Source organism: Phoca vitulina, unplaced genomic scaffold, assembly GCF_004348235.1.
Source record: "Phoca vitulina isolate PV1807 unplaced genomic scaffold, GSC_HSeal_1.0 scaffold11, whole genome shotgun sequence".
Lineage (NCBI taxonomy): Eukaryota > Metazoa > Chordata > Mammalia > Carnivora > Phocidae > Phoca > Phoca vitulina.
Window position 1 is genome coordinate 30,832,583 of NW_022589714.1, and position 25,101 is coordinate 30,857,683.

The window sequence follows — 25,101 nt, forward strand, 5'->3', positions numbered from 1 at the left end:
GTTGCTTTCCTAGGTCTAGACCAGAGGTCTGTAAAAAGCCAGAGAGTACGTGTTTTAGGCTTTGCAGTCCCTGCAGTCCCTACCCCACTTTCGACTGGGCCATTGTCGAGTGCAAATCAGCCATAGACCATATGTGTATGGATGGGCATGGCTGGGTTCCAGTAAAGCTTTACTCGCGAAACAGAAGGGCTGTAGCCATAATTTGCTGACCCTTCGCTAGAGTAACGGGAGCCCACCTTATTCCCAAAGCTCTACCACTTTCTTTGCCAAAGATTGTTTTCTGCCCCTCCCCCCACCCCTCAGCCTGCCACAGTCCGACTTACAGGTCCAACCACGTATGCATGAGCCATGACCTGAATGGCCCCCGTCTTTCCATCTCCTGCATAACACATGGTCCGCAGTGTAGGCTGGATCTTACCTTTTGAGTGCCTTCTAATTTGTCAGTATCACCTTAAAAATGTCATGTGAAACTGCATTTAATTTTGGGGATACTGTCTGAAAAGTACAGAGGACTCCTGGGGTTTTGGTGGTGATAGTCATATCCTTGCCCTTCCCCTCTAAGTCCAGCACATATTGAAAAAACAGGACCTAAAAAAAAGAAAGAAAAAACAGGACCTAGAAATCAGATAAATGAAAATCAAAATAGTTCATCTCTTACTGGAAAGACTGGATTGGTGATGCTAATACCACAACGGGGTTTATTACCCTGGCCAATAACCCTATTGACGCAAACTGACCAGGGCTGGCCCTCGCACACCAGTGGTTTGTGGCGTTTGTTGGTCTGGTGATGAACTGGTTATTAAAATATTTTGATTATCAGCCCAGTAATGGACCCACCATAAACTACAAGGTCCCCTTGCAGTGTCGTATTCTGTCCTGATGACGTTGCCGTGCCAAGAAAATATACTCACTGTATCTCCCCATCTTGGCAACCAGAAGGTCGCCCTCCTCCCCTCCGAGAAGTAAGTGGGTCAGAGGGCAGAGCAAGGCCCGATGCGTTCCCATCCTTCTCTCTTACAGGGAAGCGGAAGGGCAGGTTTGCCCATCGGTATGGGAAGGGCAGGATTCACATCTCCCCTCTTTTTAGCAGCCTTGCCATGCATGCGGAAAGGCACTGTAGCCTAATGTGAAAAGCACAGCCTGGGGGCCTGGTTGCCTGGTTGGACTTCTACCTGTGTAACTTGCGGGCAAATACAGTACAGAAGCCCTTGGAGCCACATCAAGCACAGAGTAAAGTCTCAGTGTTAGCTATCGCCTTCAAGACTGTGTTCTGTTCAGTCCACCCCACTGGTCTCTTAAAACTCTCAGCTACTGTTTTGTGATTTCCTGGGTTGGCTGTTGTGGTAATCCTATCAAGAAAAACAAAAAAGGAGGTTACTTTGGTGTGACACTACGTTGAATCAAGAGCTGGAAAGAAACCAGCAATTGTTAGGAGTCAGAATGTTTATCGTCTGTATCATTCCAGATTTTGCCAGCGTTCTACATAAAGTTCACCATTCTGGAGTTTCTAGGAGCTCCTTATTCCCCCCTTTCCCCCCTGGGAAGGTAGGGCAGTGCTTCTCAGGATCTGGTCCTCTGTTCATGGTTTCGCCCGAGCCCTGACAGCAGTCCTGCCATGTGATCTCCTTTGAAACAGGTGTCTCCCACTCTCCCCACATCAGTCTTAGACTTCAGGTACGAAGCGGATGTTTCTCTGCACTCTCAATTTGGAAGATCCTGCCCTCATTGGAGAAAACAGGACCAAGACAGTGGTTACCTTAGTCGTCTGCTCTCTGCTTTCATAGCACTCGTTCTCATTCTAGGCACCAACTTAAAGCGCACTTTTTGTCATCTTCGACATTTTTATGAGCTTCATTTCCTCTTTTCCAGCATAGGGATGGCACTCACCCAAAGGGAGAAATTTCCCCAGGACTGATTTTTGCTGTCGTTTTCGAATGATGGCTGGCCCCAGCCTGTGGTCTAAGGTTGTGGCAGATGGCTCAGGCTCTGCGGTGGACGTTGTAGGGACAAGCAGGGTGGAGCCCTGTGCCTGATGAGGTAGTGATGGCAGAGAACCAATCACACGGTCGTCAGGGGTTGTCCCCTTTTTCGGATCGTCCGGACTCTCATGAATGGTGCTTACTGCCCCCTCTGTTGCCCGTTCGTGTTCTCGTGTTGACCAGACCTCTGAAGAATGTTACCTGGCTCACCGGGAGAGTGCTTGGTACGCAGGGATCTGTGAGATAAGGCTTCCGTTCCTAAAGGAGCCTTTGTTAGCTTGGGATCAAACACCCACACAGATGATTTCACAGGGGGCTCTGTGGTGAGTTCCGTGAGGTGGATGTACCCAACTACTGTGATAGTCCACGGAGAGAGAACTCTTCTAGCAGGGTGACCGAGAAGCGCTCTGGGAGGGTGGGGGCTCCATCTGAGCCTTCGCGGACCCTCGAGATTTCAGGAGGTGGTGACAGGGTCGTCTGGGAGACAGCGTTGCATCTGTAGGAAAGTACAGGAGTCCGTGGTTGACGCGGCTAAATGGCACTGCTGAAAGAACCATTGGCTGTGTGAGAGAAAGTGCTTATTCTTCCAGTGAGGTCAAGGGCGAAGAGGGTGGAATTTGGGTGTTCCCATGGATGAAATGTGTAGAATGTGGCTAAGAGCTCCCAGGGGGAGGTAGTAACTAGGCCTTCTAAGGATTATCCCTCGCTATGCCTCCTGCCCACGTGCCCTCCTGCTCTCCCTTACCAGCACTGAGGAGGAGCCCGAAGTGCTTGTAAGGAGCCTGGGGACTCACCTGTTAGTTAGAAACCTATGGGAGTCTGTCGAGCAGATTCAAAGGGGGCCTCAGCCCTTGTGAAAAGTCCTTCTAGCCAAAGAACTGACATTTGAAGTCTGAAAACTTGGGATACCTAAAGGAATGGACCACAGGTGGGATTCCATGTTGGCTTGGAAACAAATTCTTAAGTGATTATGTCAGCACATATTACGAATGGCATTCTATGTTCAAATAACAAGCATAGATGAGGGTTTCCTGTGACTGATGAATGTGACGATGTTTCAGCCAAGCTAGCACTTTCCAGCAATTTGTATGCCCTCCCCTTGACAGTGTTCCCAGTGAGACAGGTACCTATTGGGAACAGACCATCAAAACCAGGTTCCCACAACCTCATGCCCCCCTGCACCCCCTCATGAAGTGCTCCGGCTGGTGGCCCTTTGTAAGCCTATGTGACTAGGCATGTCAGAGCCCCTCCTGCCTGCCCAGGGGTGCCCTCTGCTCTCGGGGCGCTGGGTAAAACGGATGAGAAGACCAAGGCCAGAAGTCATGTGATGCCCTTACAAGAGAGCAGTCAGATCCAAATCTTCAGCTTTCCTAAGGGATTGGGAAGAGGGAATTGTGGTGGCCCCAAGCTACACCCTAAATCCCACCCTTATTTTAGAACTGGGTGCAGTAGGACACATGTCTTAGAGCACAGAAGGCACTCTTGCCTGTGCTGGAAGGGGTCCGTGTGTCTTTGGAAGCGGCACGGCGGATGTGTGGGAATCCAGGCTTTGCCATTTAGTGTGGGATTGTAAGCAAGTGACCTCACTCTCCTGAACTTCCGTTTCCTGCACTGTAAAGAGAGAGAGAGATGCTTAGCACAGATGGCTGAGGTGAAATGCAGAGATGAAATATGAGGTTCTAGCACAGAGCTTTACAGTAATAGTCACTTATTATCAAGGATGAAAGACCACACAGGTAAGTAAACCAGAAGAAGGTGCACGCCGATCAATTTTGTATCAGATTTTAAATCTATTCAACACAAATTATTTGCACTAAGTTATCCTTGGTTGAAGCTCAGTTAATAATAGCTTTTGGTAAGGGAACTCAAATTTCTTAAAAAAGTAGATGAATTGGACATTTAAATTTAGTGGCGTCACAAAATGATATTAAATAGGAAAATTGTCTTTTACAGCATGTTTTAAATTTACCACAATACTGAAAGTAATTCATGATTTAAATGTGGCTTTTTATGAAATGAGATCAAGGAATTTGGCAAACTCTCTGGCCCCAGACCCAAGTGGGCGCCAACTGTGTCCCCGGACCTGCAGTGGGATTTGCAGTGAGGTTTCTGAAGAAGCAGAGGCAGGGAAAGATTAGGAGAAAGCACAAAGTTCAGATAAAAGGATTAAAAGTGAACCATGGGGGCGCCTGCGTGGCTGTCATTAAGCGGCTGTCTTCGGCTCAGGTCATGATCTTGGGGTCCTGGGATCGAGCCCCGCATCGGGCTTGGGGTCCTGGGATTGAGCCCCGCATCAGGCTCCCTGCTCAGCAGGAAGCTTGCTTCACCCTCTCCCTCTCCCCCGCTTGTGTTCCCTCTCTCGCTCTGTCTATCTCTGTCAAATAAATAAAATCTTTAAAATAGGGGGGTGGGGGGATGGGTTAGCCTGGTGATGGGTATTAAAGAGGGCACGTACTGAATGGAGCACTGGGTGTTATACGCAAACAATGAATCACGGCACACTTCATCAAAAACTAATGATGTATGGTGATTAACATAACAATAAAAAATTTTTAAAAATCTTTAAAACAAACAAACAAGTAAATAAATAAATAAAAGTGAACCATGGGTACAAGGAAAGCACCAGAGAAGGAGCACTGTTCTGGAGACAGCAGTTTTTCTTCTGATCAGAGTGAAGTAGAAGTGGTGCTGTCACCAGCCTTCCAAATCCCTGAGGGCATTCCCTGCTGGTTCAGGTGTCCTGGAAGGGAGTCAGGTGGGGACAGGGCCATGGTCTGAATGTGCGTTCCCCTCTCCCTGCCCCTACCCCCGTCCCTGCCAAATTCCTACGTTGAAGCCTAATGCCCAATGTGATGGTACCAGGATGTCGGGCCTTTTGGAGGTGATATTGTCAGGAGGGACAGCTCCTGGGATTGGGATGACTGCCTTGTGCAAGAGACCCCGGGGAGCTAGCATCTCCCTTCTGCCACGTGGACAGCGAGAAAATGACCATCCGTGAGGAAGTAGACCCTCCCCGGACACCACATCTGCTGGTGCCTTGGTTGTGGACCCCCCAGCCTCCAGAACTGTGAGCAATACATGTTTATTGTTTAAAAGCCACCCAGTCTGCTGTGTTCTGTTAACCCCAGCCTGAACGACCTAGGTCACGTGCCGAGCACCAAGCAGTGACTGAGTGAGGCCAGAGGCGCTTTCCTCCCTCTGTCGAGGTATTGACAGCCATCATTCTCCAGATGAAGCAGAGTCCCAGAGAGGATAGGCCCGGCTTCCCTCCGTAGGAATGGGCTCTCCCGTTCCCAAGCGGATGCTGGCCCTTAGAGCTCACTATGCAGGGAGAGGCCCCTGCCCGACAGCAGCCCCTCGGACCAGCTCTTCTCAGCCGCGATTAACGGCTGCATGTATTCAAATCGTGCTGGCTACTTCCTTTCCAACCAGGTGAGAATTTGCCCACAAGTTATACCCATGTGGTTTATATTATTTGGAAAATACCCATTGTCTAGTGAGGGTTTTTAGTTAATGGATTAGAACGTTGGGAGAGTCACTCAGAAAGATCCCCAAATATTAAAATGTCTCATTTAAAGCTTTGGAATAGTTAAAGGGCTTTTACTTATTTATACCATTTCCTTCATTCTGGGATGCCATTGAATAAAAGAAACCACCAAGTCATAAAAGTTAACACCAAGTAACATCTGTAAATTTAATAAATTTTTTTCCAAAAAAAATATGTTCATAAAACCTTTTTTAAGATTTTATTTATTTGAGAGAGAGAGAGAGCAGGGGGGAGGGGAAAGGGGAGGGAGAGGGACAAGTTGACTCCTCCCTGAGCGTGGAGCCCGATGTGGGGCTCGATCCCACAACCCTGAGATCATGACCTGAGCTGAAATCAAGAGTCAGCTGCTTAACCGACTGCAGCACCTAGGCGTGCCCTGTTCATAAAACCTCTTTTAAAAAACTAACAGTAACATATATTTCCTTAGGCAACTACATAGCATTTATCTTTTTCAGCATCACAGTAAAACTTTTGAGTCTAAGCTTCTCCCGGACACTGAAGAAAGACATCTCCAAATCATTCTGGCCACAGGTAGGTATACAGCATCTTGGCCATGGACTCCTGCTTCCTCCAACCCCTCCAGATTCTTCCTCTGCACGTGCCCACTCTGCTCTAGGCATTTTGCCCGTTGCTGGGGAAACAACAATGAAAAGATCGCCTCATTCTGGAAGAAAGACAAAGAGAAAATAATTACAAATTGTGGTGACTCTTCTGAAGGAAACAACCAAGGTACTGTCGTCGAGAATAATCTCTGTTATAACTGAGATCATTTTGAGGCATATGGAAGAATATTGGCATATTTACCTATGTGTTTAAATCGGTGACTCGTATTTTCCTGAGCTGAATAGCTATCACTGGAAGTTTCACGCCTTCTCTAGAAAGTCATCTGGAAGCTTCTGATAGCACTATGTGTTCCCCTGAGCGGTAGTCCTTCCCCGCAAATGCGTGAGTCTGATGCCGGGCTCTGATGATTCTGTAAGCACTCACTCCAAGACTGGCCAATTCCTGCTGCCCTCAGTTGCGTTGCCGCTGAGTGACAGCTGGGCTTCTACATTGACAACGTGTCATTTTAGCCCTGCATCACAGGCTGATCTCTCTGAAGATGTTTTTTTTTTAAGATTTATTTCTTTATTTCAGTGGCGGGGAGAAGCAGAGGGAGAGGGAGAGAGAATCTCAAGCAGACTGCCGGCTAAGTGCAGAGCCCAATGCGGGGCTTGATCGCACAACTCTGAGATCATGACCTGAGCTGAAACCAAGAGCCAGATGCTTATCCGACTGAGCCACCCAGTCGCCCTCCCCCTGAAGACTTTTTAAAGTGACAATTTAGGTGGGCGCCTGGGTGGCTCAGTCATTAAGCGTCTGCCTTCGGCTCAGGTCGTGATCCCAGGGTCCTGGGATTGAGCCCCGCATCGGGCTCTCTGCTCTGCGGGAAGCCTGCTTCTCCCTCTCCCACTCCCCCTGCTTGTGTTCCTTCTCTCACTGTGTCTCTCTCTGTCAAATAAATAAATAAAATCTTTAAAATGATAATAATAATAAAGTGACAGTTTAGGATCCAAATTAAAGTGAAATCCAATGTGAACAGGTAGTGCCAATGTGAGCCAATGATAAATGGGTCAACAGGTGCTATTCGTGCACGGCACAACCTGCTTGGCCACTGGCAGGTTTCTTTAATGAGAAGAATAAGACAAATCTCCATGTCAGAAAGTCCAGAACGGTGTGTGTATTTGCAGTGGGGGTGCCTGTGTGATCTCCATTCTGGGAGACGCAGTATAGATTCCAGACAGCCCACTCGTTTCTAAGACACTTGAGGGCAGGACTGCCTCTTATCTGTGTCTACATCCCCAGGACGGCTCCAAACACAGGAGATGTTTGATAAATGTTGTGATGAATGAAAGTACTCAGGAAGGATTAGCCAGTGTGATAGATAGTAAAAACAGGCTTTCCAGCCAGCTGGATCTGAATTTAATCCCACCACCACTCAATAATCATGTGTCATGGATTGAATGTTTGGGGCCCCCCAAAGTCATGTTGAAACCCTGCCCCCCAATATGATGGTATTAAGAGATGGGCTTTGGGAGGTAATTAGGAGTAGAGGAGGTCACGGGTGGAGCCCTCATGAATGGGATTAGTGTCCTTAGAAGAGTCATGTCTCTCTGCTGTCTGCCACATGAGGATACACCAAGAAGTTGTGCAACCCAGAAGAGGGTCCGCAACGAGAAGCTGACCATGCTGGCACCCTGGTCCCAGACTTCCAGCCTCCAGAACTATAAGAAAGAAATGGCTGTCTGTAAGCCACCTAGTGTATGGTACCTTGGTACAACAGCCTGAATTAAGACACAATGTGACCTTGTCAAATTATCTAACCTCCTCTAAAACTCAGCATGGTTCTCTGGGGTTGGAGAAAATACATATTGTTCACATGGTCTATAGGGGGGACTCAGAAGGAATTATCCCCACATAATAGTTGATGGTTATGTGAGTGGCATTGTAGCAGAAATAAAGTCTGCTTTCCTTAAAAATCTCATCTGTTTCCACAGTCTACAAAGCCAAAAGGCAACCGACGGAATGGGAGAAGATATTTGCAAATGTCTTCTCAGATAAAGAGCTAGTACCCAAAATCTATAAAGAACTTTTCAAAGTCAACACCCAAATTATCCAATCAAGAAATGGGCAGAAGACATGAACAAACATTTCTCCAAAGAAGACATCCAAATGGCCAACAGACACATGAAAAGATGTTCCATATCACTCGGCATCAGGGAAATCCAAATCAAAACCTCAATGAGATACCACCTCACACCAGTCAGAATGGCTAAAATTAACAAGTCAGGAAACAACAGATGTTGGCGGGGATGCGGAGAAAGGGGAACCCTCCTACACTGTTGGTGGGAATGCAAGCTGGTGCAGCCACTCTGGAAAACAGTATGGAGGTTCCTCAAAAAGTTGAAAATAGAGCTACCCTATGACTCAGCAATTGCACTACTGGGTATTTACCCCAAAGATGCAAATGTAGTGATCCAAAGGGGCACCTGCACCCCGATGTTCATAGCAGCTATGTCCACAATAGCCAAACTATGGAAAGAGCCCAGATGTCTATCGTCAGATGAATGGATAAAGAAGATGTGGTATATATAAACATATATATATATATATATACATATATACACAATGGAATATTACTCAGCCATCAAAAAAATGAAATCTTGCCATTTACAACAACGTGGATGGAACTAGAGGGTATAATGCTAAGCGAAATAAGTCAATCAGAGAAAGACAATTATCATATGATCTCACTCATACGTGGAATTTAAGAAACAAAACAGAGGATCATAGGGGAAGAGAGGAAAAAATAAAACAAGATGAGATCAGGGAGGGAGACAAACCATAAGAGACTCTTTTTTTTTTCGACACAGAGAGAGAGACAGTGAGAGAGGGAACGCAAGCAGGGGAAGTGGGGGAGGGAGAAGCAGGCTTCCCACCGAGCAGGGACCCCAATGTGGGACTCGATCCCAGGACCCTGGGATCATGACCTGAGATGAAGGCAGACGCTTAACGACTGAGCCACCCAGGCGCCTGCATAAGAGACTCTTTTTTTTTTTAAAGATTTTATTTATTTATTTGACAGAAAGAGAGATAGCGAGAGCAGGAACACAAGCAGGGGGAGTGGGAGAGGGAGAAGCAGGCTTCCCACCGAGCAGGGACCCCCATGCGGGACTCGATCCCAGGACCCTGGAATCATGACCTGAGCCGAAGGCAGACGCTTAACCACTGAGCCACCCAGGCGCCCCGAGACTCTTAATCATAGGAAACAAACTGAGGGTTGCTGGAGAGGAGGTAAGTGGGGGGATGGGGAACTGGGTGATGGACATTAAGGAAGTCACATGATGTAATGAGCACTGGGTGTTATATAAGACTGGTGAATCACTGACCTACCTCTGAAACTAATAATACATTATACGTTAATTGATTGAATTTATTTTTTTTTTAAAGATTTTATTTATTTGTTTGTCAGAGAGAGAGCACAAGCAGGGGGAGCGGCAGGCAGAGGGAGAGGAAGAAACAGGTTCCCCGCTAAGCAAGGGGAGCACAGTAGGGCTTGATCCCAGGACCCTGGGACCATGACCTGAGCCCAAGGCAGACGTTTAACCAACTGAGCCACCCAGGAGTCCCGAATCTGTTTCCAATAGACCCAGGATGCCAGAGCAGCTCATCTGAATTATAAAACCACCAAGACAGTGGACCTGACAGCCGTAGTGACCAGGACACAGAGACTCTCCCCAGAATCCCTCAATGCTTCCAGCCTGCTGGGACCTGAAGTAGTCTGCTGGGCTCAGGGACCAGGAGAGTCTGAAGTGAATCAGCACGTGGGAAAGAGCACAGAAGAGCAGACTAAGGGTCACTAACTTCCCCCTGCCTTCGGGCCACCTCTGGACAATAGCTTCACAGTGAATAAAATGCTAAGTCTTCCCAATGACCTATAGGCCCTCCCTGAGCTGGCCCCCAGCCTCCTCGGATCTGCCCCCACCCTCCAACAATGCATTCAGCCGCCCTCGAGTCTTTGCTAGCTCTCTGATGGATCCTCTCCCATCCTGAGGTCTTTGTCCTTGCTGCTCATCCCCACATAGTTCTTTCCATGACTGGTTCCTGCACTTAAATACCACCTCCCCAAAGAGGCCTTCTCTAACTACCAGGTCTAAAATATCACTGCCCCCCACTCCTCCCCTCTGACACACATACTCCATTCTCTTACTTGGCTTTATTTTGCTTTGTAACATTTTCATTTATATTAAATATTTATTTGTCTCCCTCCTGGAAGGCAAACACTTTTTCTCTTGCCGGGCACCTAGGAAAGTCTCACATATTTGAATAAATGAACTTGTGAACGAATGAACCTGAGATGATTAGTGTCGTTGTCACCCACACCCTCCCATGGGGGGGCTATAACCTTGTCTCACACAGGAAGGCCACTGTGTTGTTGATAGCCCTCAGGTTATCAATACAACATCTTAATCATCTCAGAAAAGCGGGCCAGATAGATTTTGGAACGGAGCATATGACAGCGAACAGTCAAATACCACCAATGTTAAGAATTAATGAGCTGACTGTTCCCTTATGAACTTAATGTACAAATTCTGCTGCTCTGTGCCATTCAGATTTAGAACAGAAGACTAAAATAATTGTGAAGGTGAAGGGCAGCACTGGGAACTATTTTTGGAATCCTGCAACAAAGGTGTTTTGGTTTTTTTTTAAAGCACTCAGTTGAGCATGATTTGATTGTATGAGCTTTCTCATCTGCTTCTCAAATTCTAGCTTGGGAATTATGATCATCCCGATTTTTCTAGTTATTAGAACTCACGCACACTTAGTGCCTGATGAGAAAGGAATGGAGGGATGGTGGGTTTGTCCAGCAAAGAAATTAAAGAAATCCAGAGGTCACACTATCGTTAATTTTCTTTGAGCTTCTTACCACTTCCCCGGTCAGGCAGAGCCGCGCGGTGGGGTGCACCCACAGGCAAGGCAGGTGCAAACCGAAGAGTTTTATAGGCACGACTTCAGATATTCGAACGCTGATCCTTCATTCGCTGCTCCTAGAAAGAACTTTTCAGACACTGAGTCAAGACGCAGCAAACACTCAGCTGCAGCCAGAGGGACCAGGGAGGGTCTTTTGAGTCAAGTTCTGGGGTGGCCATGAGGGGCGGCAGGGCAGGGCAGAGAGAAGGCCAAGGAGCTGCAGAGACAGGGAGGTGATAAGCTGGAGGAACAGAATTAAGAGCGCAGGGAAGGGAAACAGCCTTTACGGTGGGACTCTGGAAATCCTGGCTTCACTTCTTTTCCTTCTCCGGCAGACGGAGGCAAATCAAGCTAAAGCCTATCGTCCTCTGTTTTTTTCCCTGTTTTCAATCTTTTCTCAAACCAAGGCCCAGACAGACCACAGGGTGGAAACATCACTGTATTTTGATAAGACCAAGCATACCCATTGTGATGGTGTTTATAATTTTAAAAAAAGGTGACAACCTAAAAGTCCAAATGAGTAGATTGAGGGACCCCTAGGATGATGAAAACATTTTATGATGTGAGAAAATAATCACGGAAATAGTATTAAATAAAAAAACAAGTTTAAAAAAAACCAGTTATCAATCAGCTTATACCACATTTTCTTCCAATTTGTTAAAATACAGTCATCTGTATGCGGAAAAAGACAGGAAGGAAACATCAAAATGTCAACAGCAATTATATCTCAATGGGAGGATTACAGGTGATATTTATGGTCCCCTTTGTGTTTTTCTAACTTTTCCAAAGTTTCTGCAGTAAACATTTATCATTCGTATAATGGGGGAGTCATTACATTTTTGGGGAAGAATCGACCAGTCCACCAGCAAGTGATTCAACCTGTCTGAAAGAAATGCCTTTGCAACAATGGGAGAAACCCCCTTCCCTCTTGAAGATACTGTCTTGTTTTCTAAACCATGGTTTTCTAGAAAAAAGAACATGTTTATTTTAAAGTTTTATTTATTTAGGTAATCTCGACGCCCAACATGGGGCTCGAACTCATGACTTCGAGATCAAGAGCCACACACTCTTCCAACTGAGCCAGGCACCCCTAACATTTTTGTTTTAGAGGGCAGCAAGCAGCTATGAGATCTTGCACAAGTCATTAAATCATTTTCAAATGAATTGACGGTCCGTCATACATGAGAAAAGATACAAGACAGAAGTCCACACTCTGTCACTTGGACCTGAGGCTGCTTTTCTGTTTACCTCACAAGATTATTTTTGGGTCCCCAAACCCCGCATTCCATGGAAAGTTAGGTAGGGCTCTTCTGTTCTCACAGAAACACAGTCAAACCTCCTTCTTCAGCATAGGGCCTCTTTTACTAGAAGGCCAGAGAAGAGGCTGGTTGGGAGAGAGAAATCTCTGCAAGGAACAAACTGCTGGAGATGAGCCATGAGTCACTCAGTGAGTCGCTGAGGAAAATGGCAGAGGCGGCAGGAAACGTTCTCAGACCGGAGCCCACCGAGGTCTGCTGCAGGAATGTAAGTTCAGCCTTTACCCAAACACAGTGTGGGCGTCACAGCACAATATTTTGACTGCTCTGCCATCTGGCAGTATTGGTTTGCCGCCAGCCTGGCTCTGAATATCTCTTCCATGAGAGATTCTTGGCCATCTAGATACAGAGAAGGGGTGACAGTTTGGTTCCAATACTACTCGGCCGGCACTCAGGGTCAGAGCTAGGCAAGCTAGTCACCCTGCCGGTGCTTGACGTGAGCACCCTCACATTCCCCCTGTTCATATTCTTGCCGTCCTCCCCTGACTCCTGCTACACGCTCTCCCGTTCGTCACTTTCCAAACACTTCCTGGTAGTCATTTACAGACTAGTCAGAATTTGAGTCCCTAAATCCCTTCCCTCGGTAGTGTTGTCAGCTCATTCCTTATGGGAGGATGAAAGACTTTGTCCTGTGCTAGGAAAACTGAAGGCAGTAGTGAATGAGGAAGAAGGGTGAGGTCAAGCAGATTTAGGGGAAACATTGCTCACTTTCCCCCAGGGCAGAAGCACCGACTCTCCTGTTCACCTACTCTCCTACTCTCCTAGTCTGGTCTTAAAGCAATGCCAGTGGTGTCTGCTTTGGGAAACACAATACTCAACTGAAATATTCATGGAAACGAGTAATTGCGGTGCTGAGGGCTTTCCTTGAAATTCCACAGATGAGGAGCTCCTGGGTGGCTCAGTTGGTTAAGCATCCGACTCTTGGTTTCGGCTCAGGTCCTGATCTCAGGGTCCTGGGATGGAGCCCCAGGTCGGGTGTTCAGCGGGGAGTCTGCACTCCCTCTCCCACACGTGCGCGCATGCTCTCTCTCTCTCTCAAATAAATAAATAAATCTTTTTAAAAATCCCACAGGTGAGAATAAAATGCAAACTTTTCACATGTGCCTGTGGCTCCACATGATCTGGCCCCTGCCCACCTCCCTGGGGTCCCCCCTATTCCAACCACATGGGCCTCCCTGAACAAAGCAAGCTCATTTCTGCCTGGAAATCTTTGCCCTTCCTGTTTTCTCTCCTGGAACTCTCCCTCACCTCATTCATGGGGGTCTCATGGGCTAGAGTTACAAGACAAAATGCAGGACACCCAGTTAAATGTGAACTCCAGATAAATGATGCATAATTTTTTAGTACTTGTATGTCCCAGATATTGCATGGGACACACTTAGGCTGAAAAAGTTGTCATTGCTTCTCTCAAACTCAAATGCAATTGGGTGTCCTGTATTTTTTTTTAAAGATTTTATTTTATTTGAGAGGGAGTGGGAAAGAGAGAGAGAGCATGAGAGGGGGAAGGGTCAGAGGGAGAAGCAGGCTCCCCACCGAGCAGGGAGTCCTATGTGGGACTCGATCCTGGGATTCCAGAATCATGCATGACCTGAGCCGAAGGCAGTCGCTCAACCGAGCCACCCAGGCGCCCTGGGTGTCCTGTATTTTTATTTGCAAAATCCGGAAACCCGACCTAGGAAGCCTGACCTGCCTCCTCATCTAAACACCCCCGCCCCATGCACCCTCCTTGCTGCTCTCTTATCTCCCTACCCTGTTTTGTCTTTTCAAAGCACTTCGAACCACGTGAAATTATATATTAGCCTCACCCTGCTCGTTGGAGAGAAAGTTCCATTGTTCCAGGTAGAGAGAGGCCTTCTGTATCTCATTCATGGCTCTCTCTACTGCCTCTCTGATAGCAAATACCATTTCATTTGAATGAACGAACGAATGAATGAATGAATGAATGAATGAAAGTATAAATAAATGAGTGAGTTTTACCTCTATTTTCTGTAGGAAAAAGCAGATAACTTCCAGCACAGAGTTTTGAGCTCAAGGTTTTCTGCTCTTTGCCTCCTTAGCTCCCATGGCCGCCTCCACCTGCCCCCGGAGCCCTGTCTTACCGTAGGATGAAAGACTTCGTCTCTGGAAATGCCTGTCCTGCTCGCACCCGGACCTTCCTGCACATCTGCACCATTGCCTGCCCCCCAGAGCGGGCCGCGCCCCTCTTACCTGACTTCCCTGACCTCAGAAATTGCACAGAGACTCATTAGTTTTGCTTTAGGTCCTCAAAATGCATATGCTCCTGGGAAGATAAGAGTTTGTCCCTTCTCCTGATGCGAAAGAATTGATCAGATCCTTCCCTGGGAGCACGTTTTGGTTTAGAGAAAGGAGAAAGGAGAGAAGCTCCGGGGGGAGACTGTGTGCAGGACACCTGGACAGAAGGCAGGGACTCAGAAAAGTGAGACCGGGAGTGACCTTCCGTTGGATGAGGCCAGCACCTTCTGTCCGCACTAGCGCCTCCTAGCGCCGGCCTGTCAGCTGCCCGGCTCCCCTGTCCTTCCACCGCCAGCCCCTCGAGAGAACAAGGGTTTCTAACCTCTTAGCTATTGTGGCTTAGCCCAGTGCAAAGCCATCTCTGGGAGCGAGGTTAGATGAGCATCTCTTGCTGTTTGGAGAGAACAGTGACCCCAAGTCGTCCCCGGGCCTGGCTCTGGACTCAGGTCCCCCTCCGCACAGTCTCGGGGGGGCGGGGGGCAGGGTCCTAAGTGAAACAGCGAGTGATGCCCAAGTGAAGAAGCATTGCAGTGGCTGAAAGATGAGGCGCACATTTCCTGAATCAACCAAAGTGCTCATGTAGGGCCTCCTTATTGATTTTGGTTTTCTTTGTGCGTAACTTTGAATCTCTGTCTCATATTTGGGTCAGAGCAACGGGAGAGACACATGACTTGCTTTAAAATTAGCCTCAGAACTCATTGTATAACAGCTCTGGTGTTCACTAAATGGAAGGGCTTCTTGAGAAGACAAGCAGAGCATTTGTAATTAAGTCTATCTGGTTGAATTATCTTGGAGAAAATCCTTTCGAGGCACCAAGACTCAATGTTTCCACCTGTAAAATGGGGTAGATTTTGTTTGAAAGAAAAGAAATAAAGGGTAACAAAATAAAAGTAACCACCTCAACCGGACCTTCTTCCCCCAACCACCACAATCACCACACACACACACACACACACACACACACACACACACACACACAATTTGGGTTTGTCAGCAGACAAAGAACAGTCCCTTCTAATCCCCAAAAGACAGGACAAAAGTAGAGAAGGAAAGAAATGCTTGTTTCCAAAATCACACCATCACCAGAGTCCAGTGTTGAAATTCTGATAGCTAGCTTACATGAGCTCAGAGAATATATTTTAAGTCTCAAGAACACAAACTTTTCTTTCTGTTTTTCCTGGGACAGTGAGATAGTCTTAACACAAGTTCAAAATCAGCAAAAAGAAAGTAACAAGAATCCATCCCTACTGCTGTCCTTCTCCAAGGACAAAGAGTTTCCCCAGATTTTTGATTCATCTTGGCAACATCTACAAATAAACCCGAATGACCCAGAGGCTAAATAGATGCAAAGAACTATGAGTGATTGTGTATGCCTAAAATGTTTCTTTATGACACAGAAACAGTGTTCCCATGATCCACTGAGTTAGAAGAGTGGCCCATTGTAATTTATATCTCATTTCTGAGGCGGTGGTAAAGAGCCCAGGGTTGGGGAGAGGGTGCTCAAAGAATCTTTTTAAGGTTCTTTTTAAGATTTTATTTATTTATTTGTCAGAGAGAGAGAGAGAGAACAAGCAGGGGGAGTGGCAGGCAGAGGGAGAAGGAGGCTCTCCTCTGAGCAAGGAGCCTGATGCGGGACTCGATCCCAGGACCCTGGGATCATGACCTGAGCTGAAAGAAAACGCTTAACTGACTGAGCCACCCAGGCATCCCAATCAGGCCCCTTTTTAAGAAGGGGGACAAAGACCACATTGCACAGACAAAACCACCAAGTGTAGGGTGTGTCTCCTTTACAGCTGGGTCCATGACACAGCAGGGAGGTTTCTGTGTGTGCTTAAAAGAGGTCTTTGGAATCAGAGAGACCTGGGTTCAAATCCCAACTTACCAGCCGTGTGGCCTTGTGCAAGCTACTTGACCCCTTTGAACCTCAGTTTGCTCATCTATAAAATGGGGATGATAATAGCACCTATCTCTTGAGACTGTTGTGAGGTTTAAGTGAGATAATGCTTGTGAAAGGGGTTTAGTAAAGGGCCTGGCATGTAATCAGTCCTAATAAATGTTCAACATTATTAGTAATTGTTGTAATTAGCCTAAATTCCTAAGGCTACCATAACTAATCACCATAAATTTGGTGGCTGAAAACAAGAGAAATGATCCTCTCAGAACTCTAGGGGCCAGAAGTCTGAAATCAAGTTTTCGGCAGGGCAGTGCTCCCTCTGAAGGCTCTAGGGGAGAAATCTTCCCTGCCTCCCCCAGCTTCTGGTGGCTGTCAGCTCTCCTTGGCTTGTGGCCACAGCACTCCCCTCTCCGCCTCCGTGTTCACATGACCTTCTCTTCTCCTTCTGACTTTCCTCTATTTGTCCCCTCCAAGGACACTTGGCATGGTACAAAGGGCCCACCTGGATCATCCAGAATGATTTATCTTGAGATCCCTAATTTAACACATCTGTTGAGACCCTTTTTCCAAATAAAGCCACATTCACAGGTTCTAGGGATGAGGATATGAGCATATCTGTTGGGGGCAACCATTCAACCCACTCCAGTAATATCTATATGGTGACTTAGCAAGTAACACAGTGCTGGCCACAGACCCATGCTGGGGGTTCCAGGGCCTGGCCCTTTAAAAGGCTCTCTGTCACGTGGCTCTGAGCACTGGCTCAGTCCCACCTGTAACCCTGAACGTCGGCAGTTGGCTAACACCATTCCGCTCCCTGCAAACCTCCATCGTTTGCCCTGTGTTCTCCAAACTACAGGTAAGCACACCCAAAGCTGCAGACGTCTGTAGAGGGAGACGCCTCGGAGAGGGAGGAGGATCGGGGCAGCAGAAGCTCCTGGGGCGGGTGGGGGGGAGGAAAGATAACTTAGCTCTCCAGACCTTTGTCGCCCATGGATTCTTGTTCTTCTTGTTCCAGTGTATGGTTCTACGGTTTCTCGTGAATTAGCACAATATTCACAAACGGCTCATGTTACTCTCAAATGTGTGTGCACGTAGGTGCACACATAATGTGCATGAGACATGACATCAACCCTTTACAATATTATAGGAATCTAGATTTTTTAAAAGATATTGTTCTAAAGGATTTTTCAAATCATGACAAATTAATTTATAGGATGAAATTTAGATATTCATGTCTGTGATAATGGCAATGTATCGCGTGACCCCATTACAATGCTTGATATTTAAAAGTAAGATGGGAGAAGAACCATGAGAGACGATGGACTCTGAAAAACAAACTGAGGGTTCTAGAGGGGAGGGGGGTGGGAGGATGGGTTAGCCTGGTGATGGGTATTGAGGAGGGCACGTTCTGCATGGAGCACTGGGTGTTATGCACAAACAATGAATCATGGAACACTATATCTAAAACTAATGATGTAATGTATGGGGATTAACATAACAATAAAAAAATTTTTTAAAAAAGTAAGATGGGAATAAATCTTTCCATTTTGGGGGGATCTGATAGTTGATGCTGAATAGATCAAAGTTTCCTGGCAAAAGTCTGGTGGAACTTAATTCAGAGAGATACTCCGGGGAAATGTTTAAAAAGCTTCTGTGGTCAAATAAGCTTGGGAAATGCAGCATGTTTATCCCCGTCTTGGAAAGCTGGGAAAGGTTCTCCCCTTTTAAGGAACACTGTGATTAGTAAGTAAGAGTTTTATTGACAATTTCAGGGGCGCCTGGGTGGCTCAGTTGGTTAAGCGAGCGACTCTTGATTTTGGCCCGGGCGGTAGTCTCGGGAAGATCAAGCTCTGCGTTGGCTACGTGCTCCGCGTGGAGCCTGCTCAAGATTCTCTCTCCCTCTCCCTCTGCCCCTCCCCACCACGCGCTCTCTCTCTCTCTCAAATAAATAAATCTTTAAAATAAAAAAAGAATTTTATTGACAATTTCAATTGCCGCTGCCTCTGCCGAGTAAAACTTACCCAAAGTGAAATTTTTAAAAAATCTAAGATTCAAGAAAGTAAATCTAGTTGGGTTTTACTGTCAACAGCACACAAATTATGTGAAAATATTGATTATAAGAATATAATGATTTTGTTGAGATTAAAGCAAAAAATATTAATTTTATGGATAAACGTAATCATACATGAATTGTGTATGCCTTTAATGCTCATTAATTTAATTTATTTATTTGACAGAGAGAGCCAGAGAGCACAAGCGGGGCGTGGAGGCCAGGATGGCAGAGGGAGAGGGAGAAGCAGACTCCCCACTGAGCAGGGAGCCCATGCGGGGCTCCATCCCAGGACCCTGGGATCATGACCTGAGCCGAAGGCAGACGCTTAACCGACTGAGCCACCCAGGCGCCCCTTTAATGCTCATTTAAACGTGTCATAACAGAATGCCCACAAGTGTGCAATAATCACAAAATTGTCATTTTTAAAATTTTTGCAAACTTTCAGTCATATAAAACCCATAGATGTCACTTTTTTCCCCCAATTTTGTTGCTATGAAGATATATTTGCCCAGGGGCAAGGATGGAACAAATTTTATTTAAATATCAGACCTGGGCTCTGCGCCTCCATGTGTGCTCCAGCCCCGTCCCTGCAAATGGTAACAGCTGGCCTGACTCTGTGTTTCAGGGTCTTCGTCTACAACAGGGGAACATCTGCATTTAATGAAGGTTTTCTTGATTTAGAATCTCTCTGTCCTGGGGCACCTGGGTGGCGCAGTCGATTAAGCATCCAACTCTTGGTTTCAGCTCAGGTCCTGATCTCAGGGTCATGAGATGGAACCCTGTGTCCGGCTCAATGGGGAGTCTGCTTGAGATTCTCCCTCCCCCTCCCTCTGCCCCACCCCACCCTACCTGCCCTCTCTCAAATAAAAAAAAAAAAAGAATTTCTCTGTCCCTCGGCAGAATGACACCTAGCCCATCCAGGAAGAGGGTTAACACTGCTGGTCTTCCCAGGTCCTTGAAGGAAGTTCACCAGAATGCAGGTAGTAGATCACGATTTGCTTTGCGGGATGGCATCTCCTAAACTAGAGGCCTTGGGCCACCAGTGTTTAATAGTTAGGAGCGCTTTCAGAGGTCTGCCCTCACTCAAAAAGCACATCTCCCTTATTTGTCTCTGTATCCACCTCATCACTTAGGACCTAAATTTATAAATGAATAGTCCAGACACAAAAAGGCCAACAGGTACAGCTTCTAGCTATCCATTCTGCTTTTTTCTCCCTTAGAACATTCCTAAACCACCTCTCGCTCACTGCTTCATAATCTATTGCCTCTGTTTCTGACAATGAGTTGTAGGAAAATTCTAATTCTGATGGTAAGAAAGTTTAGGACCTGTCATAGCTAGGGGATCCCAATGTCCTGTCTGATTCCAAGGCTAACGTGTGTCTCCTATGATACGTAAAATGCAGCATGCGACACAGAGCTTGACCTTGCAGCCCAGGGGCTCGGCAGGTGCTCACTGTGCAGGGTGCCATGCTGAGGGAGGCCAAGGCTGCAGATTAGGTGCACCTGTTCTCCTAGCCCTGCTCCTAACCCGCCCAGAGGGACACCTTTTTTTTTAATTCATCCACCAGGGGTGCATCTTTTCTAAATTGCATAAGATCATTTGTATAGGTTTGAGGTGGCCCAGCTTGCAATCCAGAGTCCACAGTTCTTCTTTTCTCCCTCTTCTACAAATCAGAGGTCCTAGAGGACTGGCAATTACTCTAGATGAGTGAAACAAGATAATAGATCCCAGGTTGTTTATATTACAAACAAGCATATCACCTGCCCAGGTGAATTACCTTTTAAAGTCTGTGCTTGCATAACAAATAGACAATAGCCAGAGTGCAATACCTAAATAAATTATGCTTGAGCTTTTCTGACCTGGAGGCTGCCACAGCCAAGTTAGAGACCAATGTGCAAACAAACTGGATGTTCCTGGTGGCTCCCTGCCAGTCCCCCAAGATCCAGCAAAAGGATCTGGAGAATGTTCCCTTGGTTCATGTCCTGAAAAATCTCTCCAGGCTCTAGGTTCCACCCACTGGCTCACTGCTTCCCCTCACCTGTTCTCAGTCTATACCAGCAGTTCTCAGATGGGGCCATTTTGCCGCCTTAAGGGACACTTTTGGCTGTCGCAACCTGAGGAAGGGGCTCTCCTGGCATCAGATGGGTAGAATCTGGAGATGTTGCTAACCTTCCTACAATGCACAGGATAGTCACCCACATCAAAGAATGATCTGGTCCAAAATGCCAGTTGTGCCGAGGTTGAGAAAGCCATAGTGTACACCCTTCACTTGGATACTTTTACTTGAATTTGGTTCTTACCATCTTATTGACCCTTGCATGATGCTTTAGCCACCCTTGGCCCCAAGCCCACTGTCACCTTGAATGTAAACGCCATGTTTCTTGCAGCCACTAAACAAAGACAAGGCTGTCCTCCCCTCACCAGTTCCTATCAATTCTTTCAAACACTATCTGGGGCTCTGTGATGACTATTCCACCATCTTCCACCCCTGAAAGTCAAGCAAAGCCATGCAGGACCAACTTCGTTAATGCTAATGAAGTTTTGCTTTTTAAATGGTGTAAGTTCTAGGTTTTTAGTTCTGTTTTGTGAAGGTATGCTATATAACAGCGAAAAGCAATCCCATGCTAAGCCTCGACTCTTTGCTCTGGCTTTTTCACAAAGGATTAATGTGTATCTAACACAGTTAACTATTTTTGTTCATGTTGTAACTTATCAGCTTCCTTGGATTTTTTTTTTTCTGTATCAATCCTGTCTACTCCTTTTTACCCCATAAATTATGAAGCCTAATTTCAATTTTTCAGGAACATGCTTTAGTTTCTCAACACCTACACTTCTTTATTTTTTTTATTTTTTATTTTTTGGAAGTAAGAACAGTTTATTAAAGATATAGAGAAGTGTAGATACGGACAGAACTTCAGGGAGACTCAGAAAGGAAGGAGAGTGAGTCTTCTCAACACCTACACTTCTGGGGTGCCTGGGTGGCTCAGTCGTTAAGCGTCTGCCTTGGACTCAGGTCATGATCCCAGGGTCCTGGGATCGAGTCCCACATCGGGCTCCCTGCTCTGCGGGAAGCCTGCTTCTCCCTCTCCCACTCCCCCTGCTTGTGTTCCCTCTCTCGCTGTGTCTCTCTCTGTCAAATAAATGAATAAAATCTTAAAAAAAAAAAAAAAAAACACTTCTTTTAAAAAAAAAATACCTACACTTCATTAGACAAAACATTTCATCCATGTAGAAGGCAGAATAATGTCCCCCTAGCCCCCAAAGAGCACCCTAATCCCCAAAACTTGTAAATACGTCACCTTACGTGGCAAAGGGGACTCTACAGATGTTAAATTCAGAGGGGAGTAATCCTGAACTATCTGGGTGAGTTCAACCTAATCACGGGGTTCCTTAAAAGGGGTGAACCTTTCCCAGCTGTTGTCAGAGAGGCAGATGTGACAAGGGAGAACGGTCAGTGCAGTGTTGCTGGTTTTCATGATGGTGGCAGGGAGCCATGAGCCAACGAATGTGCTCAGCCTTCAGAAATCAGAATATGCGGGGCGCCTGGGTGGCTCAGTCGTTAAGCGTCTGCCTTCGGCTCAGGCCACAATCCAAGGATCCTGGGATCGAGCCCCGCATTGGGCTCCCCACTCCACGGGAAGCCTGCTTCTCCGTCTCCCACTCCCCCTGCTTGTGTTCCTGCTCTCGCTGTGTCTCTCTCCGTCAAATAAATAAAAAATCTTAAAAAAAAAAAAAAAAAAGAAACCAGAATATGCATGGAGGTGGATTCTCTCCTAGGACATCCAGAGAAGAATGCAATCTTGCTGACACCTTGGTTGAGCCCGATGAGACCTCTGACCTCCAAAACTGATAAAAATTTGTTCTTTTGAAGCCATCAAGTTTGTGGTAACTGGTTAGAGAAATCATAGGAAATTAATGCAATCCCACATTCTCCATCCCTCATATTCATTAAGGTATTTTTTTCCCCATAAAACTATTCTATTTTTTTAAGATTTTATTTATTTATTTGACAGAGAGACACAAGCAGGGGGAGTTGAAGCAGGGGAGAGGGAGAAACAGGCTCCTGGCTGAGCAGGGAGCCCCACGTGGGGCTTCATCCCAGGACCCTGGGATCATGACCTGAGCCGAAGGCAGACGCTTAACCGACTGAGCCACCCAGGTGCCCCCGCTCCTCATAAAACTACTCTTGGCTTCTAGGGACCCCTGGCTGGCTCCATCAGCAGAGCATGCGACTCCTGATGTAGGGGTTGTAAGTTCAAGCCCCATGTTGGGTGTAGAGATCGCTTAAAAATAAAATCTTAAAAAAAAAACTATTCTTGACTTCTAAAAGAATTTTTCTTATCTTAAACTATTCTTCTTACTTCCCATGTCTCCTATTAACAAAGATTATTCAGACATCCCTTCCGGACATTTCTAGGAGCTGTGAAGTAGCAAACATTTTAGTTTGTTGGGATGCAGCCTGATCTCCTACAGATCTTACTTTGCAAATAAGAACAGGACACCTCTGAGAGGGCGAGGGGCTTGGCAAGTTCACGGAGTTACCAGACAACAGACAGGCACCACACCCCATGTCCTGACTCACCAGCTGTTCCTTTTTTTTTTTTTTAAGATTTTATTTATTTATTTGACAGAAAGAGACACAGCGAGAGAGGGAACACAAGCAGGGGGAGTGGGAGAGGGAGAAGCAGGCTCCCCGCTGAGCAGGGGGCCCGATGTGGGGCTCGATCCCAGGACCCTGGGACCATGACCTGAGGGGAAGGCAGACGCTTAACCACTGAGCCACCCAGGTGCCCCTCACCAGCTGTTCCTTAACCAATTTTTTTTTAAGATTTTATTTATTTATTTGAGAGAGAGAGAATGAGAGACAGCACGAGAGGGAAGAGGGTCAGAGGGAGAAGCAGACCCCCCACTGAGCAGGGAGCCCGATGTGGGACTCGATCCCGGGACTCCAGGATCATGACCTGAGCCGAAGGCAGTTGCTTAACCAACTGAGCCACCCAGGCGCCCCTCACCAACTGTTCCTATATTCATTTCCTTCCTCTTAAAAAAAGAGAGGACTATCCCACTGATTCAAGAAGAGCCTATTTGCTTTTTCCATTTTGGGGGGATCTGATAGTTCATGCTGAATAGATCAAAGTTTCCTGGCAAAAGTCTGGTGGAACTTAATTCAGAGAGATACTCTGGGGGAATGTTTAAAAAGCTTCTGTGGTCAAATAAGCTTGGGAAATGCAGCATGTTTATCCCCGTCTTGGAAAGTCATTACATGTACCTAAACATAGAAGACTCCTCAAAAGTCCTGTTAGAAAGAATCAAGTTCTTTTTTTTCTTTTAAGATTTTATTTATTTGACAGAGTGAGCACAAGCAGGGAGAGTGGCAGGCAGAGGGAGAGAGAGAAGCAGGCTCCCCGCAGAGCAAGGGAAGCCCTATGTGGGGCTCGATCCCAGGACCCCGGGACCATGACCCAAGCCAAAGGCAGTCGCTTAACCAACTGAACCACCCATGCGCCCAGAAAGAATCAAGTTCTAACCAGACCTTACCCTTTTCATATAATATGCATGGGCATGAAACAAGAAAGGCCAGTAGAGATAATCTCTCCATGTCCTTTGGCCCTTGACCTGTTGTGTGGTTGCTTTAGACCATATATGGACTTGGCCTGAGGACACTGTGTGGGATCCTTTGAGAATCAAGCAGGTGAATGCTGAGACAGAGCCTGCTCGTTTCCACCCATTCTCCCTTTCTTCCTCATTAACAGAAGCTCATTTTATTTGGGTAAACAAGTGTTGAACTAAAACTATTTGATTTCTTAGGCTCCTTTGAGGCTGAGTGTGGCCATGGGACATAGTTCTGGCCAATGAGGATGGAACGTAAGTCTATAAAGGGACTTTCAGGAAAGCTCCCACATGTATTTCCTATTTATTTATTTGAGGAAGAGAGAGAGCGCAGGGGAGGAGCAGAGGGAGAGGGACAAGCAGACCTCCTGCTAAGCATGAAACCAGACGCGGGGCCTGATCCCATGACCCTGAGATCATGACCTAAACCAAAACCAAGAGCTGGTTGCTCGACCAACTGAGCCACCCAGAAAGCCACCCCTGCATTTCCTCGTTATCTTCCCTCCTCTTCCTGCCCACAGTGGCAGAGGCAATACCGGAGGGGCAGTAACCATCTCGTGACCATGAGGTCCATCGCCATTCACCAAGGGTGGCAGAGAAGAAAGGAAGAGCCTGAGCCTCTGATCATGTGATGTCATCTCACTAGCCCTGGACAGCTTCTGGTCTTCCTGAGAATGTGAGAAAAATAATTAACTGCTATCTGGTCAAGTTCTGGTAGCCAACACTATTCCATGCATGTAAATATCTTTCTGACTGAAATCGTGTTTCAGTATTTATTTCTGAGTACCATGGAATCTGGCTCTATGAGTATTGTCTTGGCTTTCTTTATGAAAGGCAATTATTGGGAAGAGTATACGTTTACAAAGCAGTCCAGCACCGCCCCAAGTCACCAAGTCAGTGTAGTGTCGGACCAACAGCATCAGCACCACCTGATCTT